The sequence below is a fragment of the Carlito syrichta genome, unplaced genomic scaffold, assembly GCF_000164805.1.
Source record: "Carlito syrichta isolate Samal-C Ts95f unplaced genomic scaffold, Tarsius_syrichta-2.0.1 Scaffold310873, whole genome shotgun sequence".
Lineage (NCBI taxonomy): Eukaryota > Metazoa > Chordata > Mammalia > Primates > Tarsiidae > Carlito > Carlito syrichta.
Window position 1 is genome coordinate 578,488 of NW_007254969.1, and position 21,044 is coordinate 599,531.

At 41.2% G+C, this 21,044-nt stretch overlaps 1 pseudogene across 1 annotated transcript; it reads left to right on the plus strand.

The window, feature by feature from the left end:
- The first annotated feature begins 18,996 nt into the window (after window positions 1–18,996).
- Window positions 18,997–20,789, plus strand: LOC103270945 (annotated as a pseudogene). Its single transcript, XR_505015.1, has 2 exons — window positions 18,997–19,454; window positions 19,544–20,789. The product of XR_505015.1 is annotated as a putative elongation factor 1-alpha-like 3 (transcript).
- The last annotated feature ends 255 nt before the right edge of the window (window positions 20,790–21,044 follow it).

Consider the following 21,044-nt stretch of genomic DNA (forward strand, 5'->3'; position numbering starts at 1 on the left):
TGAAGGGAAGTAGAATAGCTGGAACAAAGGGAGGCAAGGAAGAGCAATGTGCAAAGAAGAGGGAGGGAAGTAAGGTGGACCCAAGTGAGTCAGGGTAACAATTAGGGCTTAATTCCAGGGCAATGAGAAACCACTGCAGGCTTCTGCTGGAGAGATATCGCAATCAGGCTTACATCTTTAAGACCTGGCTATGATTGCCATGTGGAGACTGGAATGCAGGCCCGTTCGGCACAAAGTTCAGTCCAAGAAGAGTAAGAAGTGAAGCCTGATGGTGAACCTCAAACAGGAGTCCAGAAAGCTTGTTATCACATTCCAGCTCTCCTACTAGACAATGACAATGGCTAGCATTCATTGAGTGCCTGGGTGCCAGGCACTGATCTAAGTGTTTTACCTATAACAATGTATTTATTCTGCGAGAAACTCTACAAGGCAGGAATTGTTATTAACCTCATTTTAAAGAAAGGGAAACTGAGGCAAAAATGGTTATGTACTTACCCCAAATCCCAGCTAACAGATCTGGGATTTTAGCCCAAGCAGGCTCGTGTCAGAGTCTGTCCTCTAAACCACCATACTACACTGCATCTCATGACCTACTGTGTATCCCAGGGAAGTCATAAAACACAGCACTTCCCCTGCTAGGTGAAGGAACCAAGGGGGTTGAGCTGAATCAACATGTATTGCAGATTCTCCTGATTCCAATACTGCAATTTTGTCTGGAAACTGATATTTCTCAGCCTGTTCTTTATCCAATGGGAGTGTTTGGGACCTGAGAGGAGCAACCACAGCCCTAGACCATGGCTGGACTGAGAGCCTAGCTCAAAGTCACTAGAGAGATGAGTAGACATCTACACCCTACATGCTTTCCTTTCTGATTTCAGTGCCTACTCTACTGGCCCATGCCACCCTACGCCATCCCCAAGACAACTCAGCACACGACCATCCTCCAAGACTCTAATTTTTATGAAGTCAGCATGTTAATTAGCCATGGCTATTTCTGAGTTGTGGAACCATGGATGAGTTTTATAATCCTTTTCTCTTCATTTTTTAAAAGAGTTTACACAAAGAACATGTGTTATTTAATCAGGAAAAAAAAACACCATTTTTTAAATGTGTTCTTACCAGACATCTAATTTGTTGGCACTCTGCTCAATAGTTAGTTTCTGAAGATTCAATTCAGTAATTGTATTTTTAATCTGGCTCCTCGAACTCATATTTCATTTACAAAATAGTCAAACTTAAAATAGGCTAGGCTACATGTTCTATAAGTAAGAGTCAATAAAATTATGGAATGTTAGAGCTGAAGATATCTCCAGCACTATCAAGTCTGGTGATTTTTAAACATCAGTGTCAATCTTACAGTTCTGCAGATAAATGAGTCTTGGGGTTAAGGTCAAGGGTGTGGATCTAGATTGCTCTACCTTTTCTGCAATCAAAATATCTTCTCTTTGATCTTCATTTTAGGTATAAAAGGAATGTTTCTTGCTCCAGAATATATCTGTGTCCATGTACTTTTTTCTATCTCAGTTGTCATTACTCTAACTAGAACATCATCATCTCTGTACTGGGTTATTGTAATAATCTCATTACCTAGTCTCTTTTCTGCCACACTTGCCTTTCTCCAATTTCATCTTATACCACCCACTTACCACTTCACTTACTGTATTCAAGTCATGCTTGCAGTTTTGATTATTTTAAATTTTATTGTGGAGGTGTGGGGTATAAGTGAGGATTAACTACATAAGTAGGCTGCATGTAGGTGAAGTTTGGGCTTCTAACTGGCCCTCACTCCCCCTGGTAGTGGACCAGGTACCCTTCGTGTCACCCACCCTCCTCCCTCCCTGCCTGTATGCTTGCTTTTTATTTATTCTCCAAATACACCTATATTAATCAAAATAGGATGGGATATGCTGAGGTGAATTGCAACCCAAAAATAGGAGGGGCTTTATAAAATGATTATTTCTCAGACATATCAGGGTCTGATACACATACTCTCTTCTAAGAAGTGACTCAGGGACCCAGCCTACTTCCATTTTGAGACATCATAATCTTCAACATATGGCATTTATGATTGTCATGGGGGGAAAAAAAGGTAGGGGAAAGGGGTTTCCCAGGCCTGGAAATGAGACACAAGCCACTGGCTGAAACTCAGCTACGAGACCTCAACTTAATTGCGAGACAGCTTGGTAGATGTAGTCTTTCAGAATGCCCAGTAAAAGGAAAATGACACTGCATTTAGTGGACACTGATGAACACATAGCATAGCCCTATTATACCAGCTCAGCACAACTCCTTGTTGTTACATCTTCATGAGATATTCTTTCCATAGCTGTTTTCCTAACTGAATCCTTCTCATCCTTCAAGGTTGAGCTCAGTTTTAATCTCCTCTAAGAGGCCTTCTCTTATCACCTTAACTAAAGTAGTCCAATATGGAAGAGACTGCTAGTTGCCTCTCATTATTCTTTCTCCTTTTCAGCTTTGGCAAAGAGAACCTTCATGTTTAGATGAGTATGGTGTTGTCCAGCTTTAAGAAAAAAACAAAAAAACTACATTTTCCATTATTTGAAGTCAAGTTTGGCCATGTGGCTAAGTTTTGGCCAAGGAGATGCGTTATGAAAAACTTCTAGAAAGTTTTCTTAAGGAGATGAAGTGGGCCTTTCTTCATTCCTTCCTCTCTTCTGCTGCCTGCATTGATGGTGACTGGATTGATTCAAGCAGCCATCTTGGACTAAGAGGCAATAGTCTAAATAGGATGAAACTTCGGTTAGAATGAATTTATGTTCCTGGTGCTGTCATAGCAGACCTGGCCTGCTTATCTCAGGGTTTTTTGCAAGAAAGAGAGAAATTAACTTCTATCTTGTTTAGCACATTATTTGTAAACCACTGATTTAGTACAATCTTATTAAGCAGATAAGGAAATGGGGATCTTATGATTCAATGGCTATAAAGATGGAAGGCTAGGATAGAATTATTCCTCTGACTTCTGATTTAGTATTCTTTATACAATAGTATCCTTAACACAAAGATTTCAGGAAAAGTAGAAAACAGAAACAAAACATGCCAAATCACTATCTTACTTCTGTAAGGTACAGATGTATAAGAAGACATTAATACTTTCTGCTTCTGCCGTGTTGGCAAATGCATAAGCAAATAATTATTAATATGATATAACATGGTAAGTACGAGAATAGTAGAGCCATGTACATCTGTGTGGTAGCACAGGAAAATTAGGGAAAGGGGTATTTAATTCTAACTTACATTATCAGAAAGGCAAGAAGTAATGTAAGAGTTGGGCCTTGAAGGATGAGTAGGAGTTTTCCAGGTAAAAGAATAGAAGGCAGGAAATTAGAGAAGCAGTTCAGTGGTTGAAAACAGAGATTGCAAGAGTGAAAGGACATGGAGTGTATACAGAATGATCAGAGGAGAAAGAACATAAAAGTGACAAATGAGTCTAGAAATTTAAGCGAAAGGCAGACTCTAAGGTCCTTTTATACCAACTCTAGACTAGATCCTGCAAGCAAGGAAAGTTCGTAATAGAAACGTGACTGTAGTGGATTTTTATTAATTTTGGAGAGATCACTATCTATTTCCTCTTCCTAAAAGAAGCCAGATATCTTTTACTGAAATTGACTTATCAACAATGCAGGTGGTCTGGTGGAATACACCGAGAGGCTTCTCTTGACCTTGTCCATGGGGTGACATATAACCCAAGTTGGGACAATCAGATGCCCCCACCTTCGACTGTGAATCTTGAGCAAAGAAACAGAGACCACAGACAGCTGTCACTCACTCCAGTCATCTCATGCTTCCATCATGAGACAGCTTTGTGGCCTCCTCAAACCAACTTCAACCTAGCCAGCTCCCAGGGTGGCCTGGGTCTTGTCCCTCATTCTGTTCATTCCTGGTTCCCATTGTTCTCTTAATATATTTATTTTGCTTAAGTTAAACAGAATGGTTTCTGCAGTTTGAAGCAGAGAAACATAGCACAAGTGTGACAATATGAAATGAGCTTTTAAAAACAATTCTAGTTACAAGTAGATAGTAGAACTATGACAAGAGAGAATGAGCCCACATGACCAGTTAGGAAGGGACAATCATGGTTTGTATCGGGGAATCGTGAGGAAAAACAGACTAGAGAAGTGTGCTGAGGTTAGATTTCTCTGCCAGATTTTCTTTAGAGTGTAGTGCTCTATACTTTGACCTTGGCTAAACTGGTTTTCCATAGAATATAGGTGTTAAATAATATTTTAATAGGCGTTCTATTGTCTCTATGATAAAATGAGTTTGGGAAGTTTGAAAATTGTGTAGGTTTCTTCTGAAGGCCATTAAAACACTCATGGGCAGAATGCGGTAGCTCAAGCCTGTAATCCCAGCACTTTAGGAAGCTGAGGTGAGAGAATTGCCTGAGCCCACAGGTTTGAGAACAGTCTGGGCAACTTGGTTAGACCTCATCTCTACAATAAATCAAAAAATTAGCCGGGCGAGGTAGCACGTGCCTGTGGTTCCGGCTACTTGGAGAGCTGAGCAGAAGGATCACCTGAGCCCAGCAGGTTGATGCTGGGGTGACCGTGAGCATGCCACTGCACTCCAGCCTGGGTGACGGAGTGAGACTCCAACTCAAAAAAAAAAAAGATTTAGATATGAGCTAGTTGTGGTGGCTCATGCCTGTGATCCCAGCACTTTGGGAGGTGGAGGCTAGAGGATTGCCTGAGCCCACAGGTTCAATAAATTTTTAAAAATTAGCTGTCCATGGTGGTGCATGCCTGTAGTTCCAGCTACTTGGAAGGCTGAACTGGAAAGATCGCCTGAGCCCAGCAGGTTGACTCGGGGTTGGCCTTGAGCATGCCACTGCACTCCAGCCTGGGCGACAGAGTGAGACTCCAACTCAAACAAACAAACAAACAAAAAACACTCATATGTAGCAATTTTACAAGAGGCAGACACAGTGCACAGCAATTTTCAAACTTATTTGATGATGAAACACTTTCTATGGCAACCTCTCTCAAAAATTAGTTTTAAAAATATAAGCATGGCAACCCTCTTTCAGGTCCCCTCTAATTGTGGGAGCTTTTCTGTCTTCTTAATAAACTCCTGCTGCATTCTAAAAAAAAAAAAATCAACAACCAAAAAACATAGACTTAGAGGAAGAAGCATTCCTCAATTTATTCCTGACCCAAGTTCTTTTCCAATGAAGCCATAGATCATTGGGCTCAACAGTGTAAGCTCTAGGGTGAGACTCTACTTTCGTATACAACCTCACCACCAACTAGGTCAAGGACAATCATCTGCAGAGACACCCAGCAACTGTTCCTTTCTTCCCTGAACATGTGTGCCATAATTTCTACAGAGACTGGAGTGTATTTCCCACTTCTTGAACCTGTGCTGGACTTGTGCCTTGCTTTGACCAATGGGATGTAATGGAAACGATGCTGTGACTTTGGGACTTATGCCCTCAGACTCTGGCCGCTCCTTCTTTCACACTGTTGAGGCCTAAGCCACTATATAAAGAAGTCTAACTACCTTGCTGGAGAAAGTGGCCATGTGGAGAGCAGGGGCACTGAAGGATGAGATGTGATGAGAGAGAGCTTTAGCCAGAACACCAATTCTTCTAGCTACTTCAACTGAGGGTCGAGACATGGGAGTACAGGCATCTTGGCTCCTCCAGCCCTGGATGAACTGTCACAGTCAGTATCATTTGGTGCTTGAAGAACACATCTGTAAGAAAAAATAAGTGCTGTTTTAGTCAGCAGGTTTTGGAGGTAGTTTGTTACACAGCAGGAGACAACTGATACACTAGTTCTGTGACCTAGTGTAAGTTACATAGCTTTCTCTGTCCCAGCTTCCTTATTCATGCAGGGTTAACAATAAATCCTTATAAGGTAGTTGAAAATACTAAGTGGAATAATGTACATAAAGACCATATCTGGTTATTTGGAAGAATACATATTAAATATTGTTAAATGTAAATACTGAGGTGTTAGCTATTATATTCCAAATCAGTTATTTCTTCTTAATGGTAATAAATACAGACAACTGTGAAGTGCTTTTCAGAGCTTGTTCACTCACCAATCTTACAAGGAAATGTCTGTCCCAACACCTATGCTTCCAGGAGGATCAACTTTTTCTAAATTCTCCAGACCTCATGAGTCCCACCTTTTATCTCACCATGGAGGTAAATGAACTGGTAGGTAACTTTTGTTTTTTGATGCAGTGGAGGTTATATACCAGAGATCCTCAGCCTCTTTCTCCTTCCTTCTCTTTCTCCATCCAGACTAGAAAAAGAATGTCAACCTATGCATTCCCTCAGAGTCATTGTTTCAAGATGGAGATTGGTAAGTCAGGAGTTAGCATACTAATTTTGACTCTTTCTAAGCTACATCTACTGCTAGCTTTTGTCAGTAAAGGTCTATTGACTGTTTTTATCTTATGTCTCAAGTGGTACAGAATTTAATCAGGGAAAATAGGGCTAATCACTGGGCTCCTTCAAAGATCACAACAACCTATATCCACAGTTCCACAGTTAGGATAATCTAACTGGGAAAACGTTGTCAATGTCCCTATAAAGAACAGAAATCACTATCCAAGCAACAGAGCCAAGACCTAAACTCTCATTTCCTAACTCAAGATCCCACACTTTTTTTTCCTTAAAAAAAGATTATCCAGCTAGCTTTGTGATCCCTCCAATGGCTATCCCAAAACCCTTTTCTATTTTACAAATTCAGAGGAGTTGGTGATCATTTTGTGTTTGTTTGTTAAGACAGATATTCATGTTTCTCATGAGGAGTCTTTTAGATCTGACCCAGATAAAATGAACTGGGCTGACTGTGAATTCTTACATTCCTCTGAATTCATAGAGCAGGAATGAACACTGAGAATTGTGCTCTAGCACAGGGCATGATGGATTTCTGAGTCTTCCTTAATTAAAAGGGGATTTCTGGAATTTATTTTTATCAAGATCCTTAGATGATTCAAAAAACACATTTTTGAGATAAAGGATCATGTTACTGAGAATAATAGGAGATATTATTAAGAGTTCTATAAATATTTAGAGAATTGCAAAGAATTTAAATGATGCAGGATAGAAAATTTTTCTTCTCCTAAAAAAATTAAAGTTCAGACTAATGGAATACCTTGAAAGGCATCTCAACTATATCATTCAATTCTTGCACAAAAATACACAGATTAGGCCATAAGATGAGGCTATGAAAAGGAGAGGAAATCATCAATCTTTTTTATATTTTAATCCTGGTTTTAAATGTTAAGTAAAATCATGTGAGATGAACTAGAAACCCTATCCTCAAAATCATTTTTCTGGATTTATAGATCAACTCTCGAGAGAAGTTACTAGCAGTTTGTATCCTCAACCTTACTGACATTTATCAGTAAGGTTTTTGCTACTATTGCTTGGAGATTATCTGCTGGTTGCCATCTCTGTAAATCATCAAATTAAGTATTTCAGGACAGGAAATGATTTTATAGGTCATCTATTCAACTGCACTTGACCAGCAGATAAACAGAGAGGTAAATCACTCATTCAGAGCCAACCAGCAAGTTAAGGGTATTGTCAGGTCTCATTTCCTGCCTCTGAAAGTTACAGTTTTTTCATTGTGTTACAAGATACTGAAGGGAGGAATTTGAAGATTTTTTTTTTTTCTCATTCTTTTTTGACCTGGATGGAGATGGGTGAAAAATATCAGTTACTCCAATAGCTGGCAACAAAATTTCTTGCAGTGACTGCCTTTATTTGGGAAAATACCTGCCATGAATGATAATATAGAATTCCATCAATAATTCCATAACTAATACCATAGACTGGTTCAAGCTACCATCAATAATAATAGTTTGGGCTACCATACATAAAACCATAGTCTGGGTGGCTTAAACAACAGATATTTATTTTCTCACGATTATGGAGGCTGGAATTCCAAGATCAGAGTGACAGCAGGGTGGAGTTCTGCTGAGGGCTTTCTTTCTGACTTAAAGGTGTCTGCCTACCCACTGTGTCCTCACATGGCAGAGAGAGGGAAAGTGAGAGTGAGAACAAGAGTGAGGGAGAAAGAACAAGTTCTCTGGTATCTCTTCTTAAAAGGGCACTAATCCTGTCCTGAGAGCCCTGTCCTCAGGGCCTTATCTAAACCTAATTATCTTTCAAAGACCTCATCTCCAAATACCATCACACTGGGGATCTGGGCTTCAACATTTGCATCTGAGGGGACACAGTTCCATTCATAGCAATAAGGCACTTGGGAGGAAGCTGAGACTCGAAGGGCATCAGTGAGCTGAGTCATCAAAAGTGATCATGACACTGTTTTAAATGAGAAAGAACTGCTTCACATCAGAACAGTAATTTGGTGGTGGTGGTGGCGGTGGCGGCGGCGGCGGCGGCGGCGGTGGTGGTGGTGGTGGGTGTGAAAGCTTTAAGAAATAAAACAACAAAATGAGAAGCAAGGAGAAGAGAGCCACCAAGATGAGTGAGGTTAAGATACCTTGTGAGGTGAAATGATCAGGGGAAAATCTCTTGGGGAAATGCTTAAAGGATTTTGATGTGTGGGGTACCTAACATTCACTTCTAAGTCTGTTTACATTGGTTTTAGTACAAACTCACCTTCTGCTCCTCAAAGTCCCAGCTGATTTGACCACACACACAATATGTTCTGTCGAATGAATCTTTTTGGGGAAATCAAAGAATGGGCCTAGTTTTCTGTCTTAGCCTTCTGTGGACCAGGGATGGATACATAGGCTGACAAAACCAGTCATTAACTGTGGGAAACCCAAAGACGACCAGAGCACAACACTCTCACTGCTCCACAAATTCTCACAGAGGTGTGAAGTCAAGAAGCACAGAAACTCCAACTGGCATGGGTTAAATGGTAAAATTATTACAGGTATTCACTCAATGTGAGATTTATTTAAAGGCTTTATCAAAGCCAGTCTTTAAAAGATGTTGTATTCAAGAAAGAATCCCCCTCGCTGAATATTTTAAAGTTATGTCAAGTCTCCCCAGCACCCTGCTAAGCAATTCCCAGTGAGAGAGCTGATGTATCAGCTGTCCTCTCTTCTCTTTTAGTCAGCAAGAAAAGCTGGGGGTTCCTTTTCTTTTCTTTTCTTTTTTTAAGTCTAACATATACATGGAGTGTTTTCTTTGTTGGAGGGTGGGAGAAAGGGAAAACTTTTAAGTCATTTGTCTTTTCTTTCCCACAAGTGATCAAAAAGTATCAAATACTTGTATCAAATTCCAAAAAGTATCAAAAAAGTATCAAGTTCCAGTATTTGCAAGGTTACACTTCAGAGGCATGTGCTGTCCCCCTCCCATCCTGATGAAAGATAACTCCAAATGTAATAAAGTGGGCTCCAGAGAAATCTATTTATTCCAAACATTTCGGCTAATGAGAAAGCAAATTTGAACCCCCTTTCCTCAGGGGCTTTTGCAACTAAGATCTCTCTGGCGGGCTTCTTCGTGGGCATTCAGATCTGCTCCTCTCTCTCTCTTCAGGCTCAGTGGGCACTCTGAGCTAGCCCACATTCTCTCCGGTCTTCTCATTCTGAGACCCACCACCCCATCGTGTGAGATGCAGGGACCCTGCTCCTGCAGGCACCATCATTGTGCTTCCCTTGCCAGCCTCTGCAATCCCCCCTCCCTCCACCACAACCCTCCCTCTCTGCAGGGCTCCCTCTTGGTCTGTCATCCTTCTGGGTGGCTCCTGGCAAGAAGCTTCCTTTGATGGATTCCTCAGACCCCTGATCTCACTTTGAAGTCCTCACAGTTTACTCAAAAACACCTACATCAAGATTCAATACTGCCCCTTAACTGTCTTACAAACTCATTGGGCACCCCCAAGGGACTCAGTTTGCCTTTTGTGTGACATGATAATAGCACAATTGAGGGGGAAGAAAATAAGTGAGGGTTATGTTTTTGTACATGCAGCACTAAAAAAGTTGAGCTACCTCTTGGAAGAAAGTATAAAGAGCTTCTACTTCTAACCATCCTACTCCAGCCCTGGCCAGGACTGGAGAGCTCAGGTTCTGTGGATGATCTTCCCAAGAGAGAGTGATACAGTAGGCATGAACTAGATCCCAGCTCGGCCTGGTTGGGACTGACCTTGAGCAGGCCACTTTGTCAGAGTTCATGACTGGTACTCGGCCCCTAAGGCCACTGTGAATATTAATTGATTAAAGCACTGGGAACATGTACTCCATAAATATGTATAACTACCTCATAAATATTATGTACTCATAAATATAAAAAAAAATAAATAAAGAAGCAATGCTTAGGAAAAAAAGTACTTAGCACAGCATGTGACAAAAAGTATGATCTTAAAAGTATTAACTATTATTATTTCCAGTGGTCAACCTCTGCCCATGGAGACCCAGTTTTGTATTCCTGCTGAGATTGCTAAGAGTCTAAGAAAAAGGAGGGGTAAATTCTTGCTGTTTAAGATGATACTGCATATTATATACCATTAAATATCAGCGCTCCAAGTTCTAAGGATGGAGAATTTTCATAGTAATAATGATCATTTAAACGGCTTCTATCTAATGCCCATCTGCCTTGGACTAGGTGTTGTGGCGAGAAATTGAAATACAACAATGCCATTTTGGCAAGTGTTATACTCCACATTTTGCAAAAAAAGAAAACTGAAACTCTCAAAATTTGCACAACTGGCTTAAGGATCTTCTATCAGTCACAGCCCCAACAGGAAGCAGCACATCCAACCTATTAGATAAAGCACCTAGAAACAAACAAAAGGCTTAAAGGGCCAGGGTGAGGGATAGTGGGAAGGAATGATGTTATTATTATTCAAGGAGAACCAGAGCCACCCAACAGGACCTGCTACCATAGCAGGGAGTCAAGGGAGGAACAGGGTCATGGTGCACTGGCATCAAATACTCCATACACCAACCACTCTTTCTTCCCCAACCCCTGATATCTTACTGTGCCTCCCATAGAGGGAATATTCACAGTCATTGGCCAGGTCCAGTGACATGGCCTCACCGTCTGAAGGTGAGGCCAAGTATTGTTGCCTACACAGAAGGAAAGAGAGCCATATGAACCCTATGGGAAACCAGCAGGCAAGAGAGCTGGGGTGAGGCAGTCCACAGAGGTCAGCCTCGCTGGACACAGGAAGGAGCAGAGAAGGGTGAAGAATGGAAGGGGGCTGAGGGGTGCAAATGGAGAAAAACCAAGAGTCAACTAGTTTCTAAGTGGGAAACCTAGGACCTCACTCAGTGTGTTAGTCCAACACCAAGTGCAATGTCCACCACCAGAAGCTACTGGTACTGGTTGGTTGAGTAAGCGAGTCAACCCTGGGTGGATTCCAGCTATAAAGGCAGTGAAGGAAAATTACAGAATGCTATAAAACACAGAAATAGGAGGTAAATAAATCTGAGTTTGACTACCATTTACAATGCATTGTTACCTTGGGCAAGTTTACTCAACCTTTCCAAGTCTTACTTTCCTTATCAGAAAATCAGAGAGTACTTGTTCCTGGAACATATGTCCATCGTAAGAATTAAGTGAGATAAAGGTTAGAAAGTGGAAAGGCTCTGTCACTTCAGTTACAAGAGCTGACTTGGGAGCCAGGTTGCCTAGTTCAAATCCTGGTTCCACCACTTCCTGACTGTATTATCCTAGACAAGTTAGTTAACTTCTTAGTGTCTCAGTTTTCTCCTCTGCGAAATAGGATGATAACAAGAACACATATTTTACAGAATTGTTGCGATGATCAGATGACTTAACCTATGTAAAACACTTAGTAAAGTGACCTGGCACTTAGTAAGAGCTCAATAAATATTGGCTGTTTTTACTAAAGTGCTTAGCAAGCAGCCTATTGTGGCATAGGTAATGAATCTTCTGGGTGAGTTGGGAGGAGGATCAAGTTTGATGTTCTTGTGTCTTTTGTTTCTCTTCTTTCCAGAACACTTGAACCCTATGTCAGAACCCGGATTCAAAACTCTATCTTTCAGAAGAAAGCGAATAGCACTCATACTTCCTAAGCATAATAATTTTCCTGACATTCTGGGTGCATGCCACATACCCTCAGCTATACCATTGCCTCTCATCTTTGTCTTTGTCCCCTTTACATGGTGCCCGTCCCCTGTTCTCAGCTCATTGTGAGCCTTGTGCTCCCGGCTATGCTCAGTACCCGAGGACTGTGGGCCAGTCTTGTGAAAAAAATTCCTGAGAATGTTATCAGCAAAAAATTGCTTTTTGGAGAAGCAACCCTGCTAAGCCACCTGCCTCATTCCCACCTCAACCCCAGTCACTCACACAGAGAAATTCTGGTGAATTTTATATTCTTCATCTGGTTACATAGTACTCAATCCATTTGACAAACACCTACTACCTACAGGAATTCTTCAAGGCCCTGTGTATATGGCAGTGAAAAAGTGGGCAACAACGTCTTCCGTTGCAGAGCCCACATTCTAGTGGGAGAGCAAACGGTAACACGATGACAAAGCAAAATTTGTAATATATTAGAAGGCGATAAGGGCCATGGAACAAAATGAAGCAGTGACGGTGGTAAGGAACCATAGCATGAGGAGGCCCTGCAACTTTAAATAGGGTGGTCCAAGAAGACCTCATCAAGAAGTTGAAAAATACGGAATGGTTTATGGATTTGCATGTCATAATAAATGATAGCTGGTTGTTGCTGTTCAAAGAAAATTTAAGTTTCTGACAAGCTAGGCAGTTCATTACTCTCTCTACCCTGATGCCATGGGCATATAACAGGAAAAATTTGAGAATCACTGCCTGGATACTGGGGGGTTATTGCAAGGTTATGAGATAATACAGGGTCACCTGGGACACCACATGCTTCTCTATTCAGCTGCTCTCAGACCCAGTACTTCAAGGGCTGAGATATGGAACAGCTGTCACAGAGAGCTGGGTCCCCTTTGGGGATGACTCTGAGCTCATATAATTCATCCTTCCTGAGTGTACTTAGGAAGTGTTAGCTGAATTGAATTGCTAACATCCCACATAGACTCCTCTGTTGGGAAGAACTCCGACATACATCATTTCAGAAACAGCAGATTCCCTCATTGTCATCTATAGTTGGGTGTCCTTGGTTTGATGGGGTATAGGTCAAACTAGACCAGATTACACTCAGGCAGTAAATTTACTGAAATCCCAGGAGCTTCAGACAACAACGGTTTATTTCTTACTCATGCAACATCCATCCTGGGTCTTGGTCACCCTCAAGGTGACTTGGGATTCAGGCTTCTTCAGTTTTGCAGCTCCGCCTACTCTACACAAGGCTTCCTCCTTAATGACAGAAGAAGAGGGCACATGGAGATATTCACACCTGCTCCTCTGTATTTCAGCCTGGAAGTGATGAGCAATGCTTCTGCTCATAGACTCGTTGGCCAGGCGCAGTGACATGGCTTCCTCTTTTGAAGGTGAGGTCATGTGGAGTTGCCTACCTGGAAGGAAAAAGAGCCATATGTTGGGGAGCACTGGCAATGTCTACCCACTTGTTCCTAGTCCAGGCAACTAGGAAAGGTAGTAGAAGATGTTTTACTCCATTCACATAGTACCAGCCTCGCCATTTTTGTGTAGAAAGAAGGGCTTGAAGCTATTTCTCCTGGAAGGTGTCTGTTAGAGATCCCTGGAGAACTTTTCAGTCCATACCCCCAAACAAAACATGACTGCAAGCTTCCTGAAAGTTCTCTTCAAATCCAATGAGAGTAATGCTATTTCTTAAAGACTCCTACCAAGTGAGCCCATAATTTCCTCCCAAGAATAAGGGATTATTTTATTAGCCTCCCTTAGGGTTGTATTGCCAAAACACAACCCTCGATTACTCATATCGGATACTTACTGAGGCCTATTATACAGACTTGCTGTATATGTCAGCAACATCCACATTCAACAATCCCTTCATCACTGCCACTTCTCTATCCATTAGTGGATGCTCAATAATTACTTAACATTTGCTGATAACATTCTCAGGAATGTTAACAGGAATTCTTGGGTACTTGGAGATTCATAAAAGGAATTTAAGGGGGATAGAATCCTTGGGTGACCAACTGTTTCCGTTTTCCCAGAACAGTCCTTGTATTGGAACTGAAAGTCCTGCATCCCAGAAAGCCTCTCAGTCTTTCTGTTTCTGAACAAAGAAAGAAAAGAGGAAGGTGGGTGAAGGAGAACTCATAAAGCTGGTAGTTCAGAGGCCTCCATTCTGGCCAGGTCATAGAAACATAATTCCCGAGATCTGGCCTCAGGAAGAAGGGAGGTGGAATGAATCCTATACAGACATAATAAAGAAAGATTTTTTTCCCTTGGGTTATTCCAGAAAAGAAGCATAAAGGAGTCGGGATAAGCAATGCACTTACCAGGAAGCATCAAATGCTGCTACCCACCTGCCCACCTGTGAGAGGTTCCTCTGCCAACCTACTTAATGTTTTTTAATTGGTCATTATGTTGTTTGTTCCCCTTCCTTGTGTCCTGTCTTCCCTTCAGGGGATCTTTAGAGAACCTATGCATTCTTTCCTGACAATGAGATTATCTAATTGTTCTACTTTGACATTATCCTTGAGATCTGAAAACTTTTCTCTGTTTCTGTCTGAACACTTTGACCGGAATTATTTATTTATTTTTTCTGTATTGACTCATCTAATTTCTGCATGTTTTACATGACAGCTTAAAATTGAACCAGGAGATTTTACATATCATCTTCAGGGAAGTTTCTTTATTAACATTTTAAAGTAAGAAATGAAGAGTTTTCTTTTTTTTTTTTTTTGAGTTGGAGTCTCACTCTGTCGCCCAGACTGAAGTGCAGTGACCGCTCCCGGTCACCACAGCCTCGATCTGCTGGGTTCTGCGATCCTTCTGCCTCAGCCTCCCAAGTACCAGGAACCACAGGCGTGTGCTACCATGCCCAGCTAATTTTTGATTTATGTAGAGATGAGGTCTCGCCAAGTTGCCCAGGCAGGTCTCGAACCGCAGGCTCAGGCAATCCACTCACCTCAGCCTCCCAAAGGTGCGGGATTACAGGCTGAGCCACCAAGCCCAGCTAAGAAGAGTTTTCTTTTATTACAACAGATGGTGGTGTCATTTTATAGTTAGGGAAATCAATGCTTTATTCCCCAACAACAGTCAACTCCTCAGCACTGGAAAGTTTTACTACATTGTTGCAGGCTTTAAGTACAAGTCCACAGTCCCATTTAATACTCAAATCATGCCCAGTGCCTAGCACATAGTAGGAGCTCAGTAAAACAGCTACTGAGTAACTGAATGAATGGATGAGTCAACCAGTCAAAGCATATTTTTTTTTACATAGCATATAATTAATTATGCCATTTCAACAGACATGCCCACCAGGCCTCAAACATCTTTTGAGTTGACTATGGATGAAACTGTTGAAACTGGACCCAACTTCTTGGCAGCTCCTCTTTTCATGGCTAAATATTCTACATACCTGCTTATTGATGTACCACAGATACTCATAGAATAGGTAGCTCAGAAACGCTCTAAATCCAACCAGCATCGACAAAATGGAAGGTTGAAGCAGCCCAACGCTGTCACAGGTGGGGACTCGACAGGCAACTGTTTGATCACCCAGTCGTTGCCTCTCCACACACATTCCCTGAATGGAGAATAAAACTTGCAGACAGTTTTCATACAATGTGTCTTTATAGCATTATAAAAGGACAAGTTTATCGTAACAAAAGAAATAACAAAACATATACAATATAAAAGCTGGGTCATATGGAAGGTCAATGTCTAGTTGTTTTAAAAATCGCCACACTGTTTTCCATAGTGGTTGAACTTGTTTTTGGTGGGGAGGCACACAACATCACTAAAGGTATGTGATCCTAAACCAAGGGAAGTGAGGACCAGTGGGAGGCTGAAACTTTACCTGCACGTGGACCACTTATGTACCTAATCCTGACTTGTACCTCACATCTTTAAGATAAAATAAAGAAAAAAAGCATCAAAATAAAAAATACATACATAAAAATAAAAGTTAAAAGCCACCCCTCAACTCCTTTCCTTCCTCCCACTTCCCCAAACCCAATTCAAATGGCCACAAAGATCACCCAAAATGGAACTTATTTATTTTAAAAATGTATATATATTCTTAAATGTTCAAACTTCAGTCACCTTCAAAGTACTTTCTGTTTGATATAATACACCTATCAAGACACTTTTTCCTCTGCTCAAAAGTTTTTATGTACTTCTGCCATTTTTTGTTTCACCTCTTCCACATCAGCAAAACATTTCCCTTTGAGGACTTTTTTCATCTGAGGAAACACTCCAGATGAAAAGAAGTCACTCCAGATGAGATCGAGTAAATAGGGAGTATGGGACATGGAAGTTATGCTGTTTTTGGTCAAAAACTGCAGAACACTCAGCACAGTGTGGACAGGTGCATTGTCATGGTGGAAGAACTAGTTACGTGTTCACTACAGCTCAGGACACAAATCACAACACAACCTTCTCAAAGCTTCCAGATAAAAACTTTGGTTGACTGTTTGAACCAGAGGAACAAATTCTGAATGTACTCCAAAGGGCCCACCCTCCAAAAGATAATTCTGGTTTTTGAGAGGGAATCTCCCTTGTATTATCCTCTTATGCATTTTCCATGTACTCATGTTCTTTTCCTTTTATATAACTAGGCTATACAGTACATTTTCTGCAGCTTGCCATGTTTAGTCAACAGAAAGTTGTAGGCATTATTCTACAGCAATAGAGAGAGATGTGCTTTTTTCTCTCTCTAATGCATTTCACATATGGCATTGTAAGTTGCTTCTAGATTTCTTTTTGTGATGAAAAATAGCACCTTATGACCATTTTGAGCTTAGATCTTTGTGCATCCATTCGTGGGTTAATTTTCTAGAAATGGAATTGTTGGGTTCAAGGGGAGGCACACTTAAAATTTTGTATTGAAACCATGCAACCAAAAACTATTTGTACCCACTAAAGCTATTGAAATAAAGGGAAAAAAATAAATAAAATTTTGATTGACTTTGCCAATTGCTCCCACAAAATGGTTGTACCAATTTATATTCTCAGAACTCTTTTAGTTGGTAATTCCGAAAATGAAAGTAGAAAAGATGAGAATAAGAACCAGGAACCCTGACTCAGGAGATTGAGCCATGAAGTCACAAAAACAATAGCAAAGTCACTTCACCATCTTGTCTCTGGCTGAGCCTGCTAGTTGAATACACAGTAGGAAAGAACTGAAAGAAGGATCTGCTGATTAATAAACATTTCTCAGCAAGTCAGGACTCAAGGAGTCAGTTTCTCAGAAATAGATACTTAAAAAAAAAAAATAGAAGGCTTGAAGGGAGAACGTCTTCTAATCTACCTATCTGGTTTTGTTCAGGGATCTCTGTGCTTCACTCCAGGAGATGAGAGGCCTTTTGGACAAGGCTTTCCTTCAAAAACAACAAGTACAAAATGTTTGAGTGGTGGTAATTTAATTCTAACACCCCTCAGAATTCCCAGAAGAAACTAGATCCAGCTCAAAAGATGATTGAGTCATTCAAGCAAAATGGGGTTTGGGGGTCTGACGTCGATAAATTGGCTCTTTCTGGCCTTTACTAGCTATGTTAATAAAAATCTCATGAAATATCTTAACCCTGTGCCTGTCAAGCTCTGAAGCAATCCATTGCTCTTTCCCTACTTGAATTTTCTAAGAGCAGAACAAAAAGAGATCTGATCCCTAGAAAAAATCCCATAAGTACCATCACCTGCTGCCAAGAAACTTTCTTCTTGAAAAGAAGGAATGAAAATTAAGTTTATAAAGGAAAAACAAATGCCAGAAGCAGGAAAGCTTGCTGCTGGAATTTTCTCAGAAGGATCACCTCCAATGTGTAGAAAAACTAGCAATTCTACTTGCATTCTCATTCTCTTTTCTGATATCATAGTCTGCCAGGTTTCTGCCTCTTTTGAGAAAATAGTTTTAGTAACCCATTTCCATGATCCCGAGGTATCCATACCAGCCTGATGAGTTGCCTGTCTCAATCCTACAAATGAGAAATATCTTGGGTCCATGTTCATTCTTTGCAATTGTTTCTATAAAATTGTTGCAAACACTGAATTTGAGAATACTGAACCAGTCACAAGCTAGCTTTCTGAAAGCCTGTGGCCACATTTTCATCAACAGATCAATATATAAGGGGATCCCCCCAAAAAGGAATTTATTTATAAAAAAAAATTGTGTATTCATTCTTACATGTTTAAACTTCAGTCACCTTCAAAGTACTCTCTGTTTGATGCAATACACCTATTGAGAAGCTTTTTCCACTACTAAAAACAGTTTATGAACAGGTCGATTTTGATGCCTTTTAGTGCTTCTGCTGTTTTTTTTTGTTTGTTTGTTTCATCTCTTTCACATCAGTAGAATATTTCCCTTTGAGGACTACCTTTATCAGGGAAACAAAAAAAGTCACTCGGTGAGATCGTGTGAATAGGGAGAGTGGAGCATTGGGGGTCAGGCCATTTTTGGTCAAAAACTGCTGAACATTCAGCACTGTGTGGGCAGGTTGTTCATGTAAATCAGTTGTCATAAAATGGGCAAATGTGTTGAAAGCATCTCCAAAAACAAATTCACTGAAGCCCATTGCAGCCTCTCACAACAACACTAGCTGTTACACTGAGGCTGATGGGTTCCCAGAACACTTACCTAGCAGAGGGAGCCTATACTCCAAGGGGCCCACCCTCCAAAATATAATTTCTGTCTTTTGGGGTTCCGCCTTGTATAACCTCGTTTTGTGTGTATTTCTTTTTAAAGACTTTATATATATATATATAGTTAATCCACTAATATTGAACTCACAATCAACAGCAGTATGACTCGTGGCTGAATGAAGCTTATCTAACACATGTGTTTTCTTCTTAGGGCACATCAGCACATCACAGCCTTCTTGTGGTTAGAGCACTAGACAGCACAACAGCATGACATTTGGGGCCATTTAAAATGGCAAAATCTTTTTCGCAACGAGTTTGCCACCGGAGCACAGGTGTCATGAAAGCCACCCCTAAAGGACAAAATGGGAAAGAAAAAGACGCACATCAACATCGTTGTCATCGGACATGTCGATTCCGGCAAGTCTACCACCACCGGCCACCTGATCTACAAATGTGGCGGCATCGACAAAAGAACCATCGAGAAATTCGAGAAGGAGGCTACTGAGATGGAAAGGGCTCCTTCAAGTATGCCTGAGTCTTGGATAAACTGAAAGCTGAGCGTGAACATGGCATCACCATCGATATCTCCCTGTGGAAATTTGAGACCAGCAAGTACTACGTCACTATCATCGATGCTCCAGGACACAGAGACTTCATCAAAAACATGATTACAGTCACATCTCAGGCTGACTGTGCTGTCCTCATTGTTGCTGCTGGTGTTGGTGAATTTGAAGCTGGTATTTCCAAGAACGGGCAGACCCGTGAGCATGCCCTCCTGGCTTACACACTGGGTGTGAAGCAACTAATTGTTGGCATTAACAAAATGGGAAGGATCGCCGGAGCCCAGCAGAGTGGCCACTGCACTCCAGTCTGGGCGACAGAGTGAGACTCCAACTCAAAAAAAAAAAAAAAATGGATTCCACTGAGCCACCCTACAGCCAGAAGAGATACGAAGAAATTGTTAAGGAAGTCAGCACTTACATTAAGAAAATTGGCTACAATCCTGACACAGTAGTATTTGTGCCAATTTCTGGTTGAAATGGTGACAACATGCTGGAGCCAAGTGCTAACATGCCTTGGTTCAAGGGATGGAAAGTCACCCATAAAGATGGTAATGCCAGTGGAACCACGCTGCTTGAAGCACTGGACTGCATCCTGCCACCAACTTGTCCAACTGACAAGCCCCTGCGTCTGCCTCTCCAGGATGTCTACAAAATTGGTGGTATTGGGACTGTCCCTGTGGACCGAGTGGAGACTGGTATCCTCAAACCTGGCATGATGGTCACCTTTGCTCCAGTCAACGTTACAACTGAAGTGAAGTGAAGTGAAGTTGAAATGCACCATGAAGCTTTGAGTGAAGCCCTTCCTGGGGACAACGTGGGCTTCAATGTCAAGAATGTGTCTGTCAAAGATGTTCACCGTGGCAATGTTACTAGTGACAGCAAAAATGATCCACCAATGGAAGCAGCTGGCTTTACTGCTCAGGTGATTATCCTGAACCATCCAGGCCAAATCAGTGCTGGCTATGCCCCTGTACTGGATTGTCACATGGCTCACATTGCATGCAAGTTTGCTGAGCTGAAGGAAAAGATTGATCGCCGTTCTGGTAAGAAGCTGGAAGATGGTCCTAAATTCTTGAAGTCTGGTGATGCTGCCATTGTGGATATGGCTCCTGGCAAGCCCATGTGTGTGGAGAGTTTCTCTGACTATTCTCCTCTGGGTCATTTTGCTGTCCGTGATATGAGGCAGACAGTCGCTGTGGGTGTCATCAAAGCAGTGGACAAGAAGGCTGCCGGAGCTGGCAAGGTCACCAAGTCTGCCCAGAAAGCTCAGAAGGCTAAATGAATATTATCCCCAATACCTGCCACCCCAGTCTTAATCAGTGGTGGAAGAACAGTCTCAGAACTGTTTGTTTCAATTGGCCATTTAAGTTTAATAGTAAAAGACTGGTTAATGATAACAATGCATCGGAAAACTTTCAGAAGGAAAGGAGAATGTTTTGTGGACCATTTTGGGTTTTTGTTTGTTTGTTTGTTTTTTGCGTGTGGCAGTTTTAAGTTATTAGTTTTTGAAATCAATACCTTTTAATGGAAACAATTTGACCAAAAATCTGTCACAGAATTTTGAGACCCATTAAGACAAAGTTTAATGAGAATAAATAAATAAATAAATAAAATGGCAAAATCACCAACCAAAAGCACAAAGATGCCAAAAAAAACCACAACACTAAATACACCACATTTGTTTATGGTATGAGGAATTAAAACAAGAAGGTAGCCTTGCTCAATCTCTACTGGGCTCAATTTTTTTTTGGCTCTCTGGCATATTTGTCAATGGCCAAGAAATTACCATGAGTATTGACTTTGGGATTACAAATAGATTTTAGCAAGTAGGTGAATTCCCAAATACA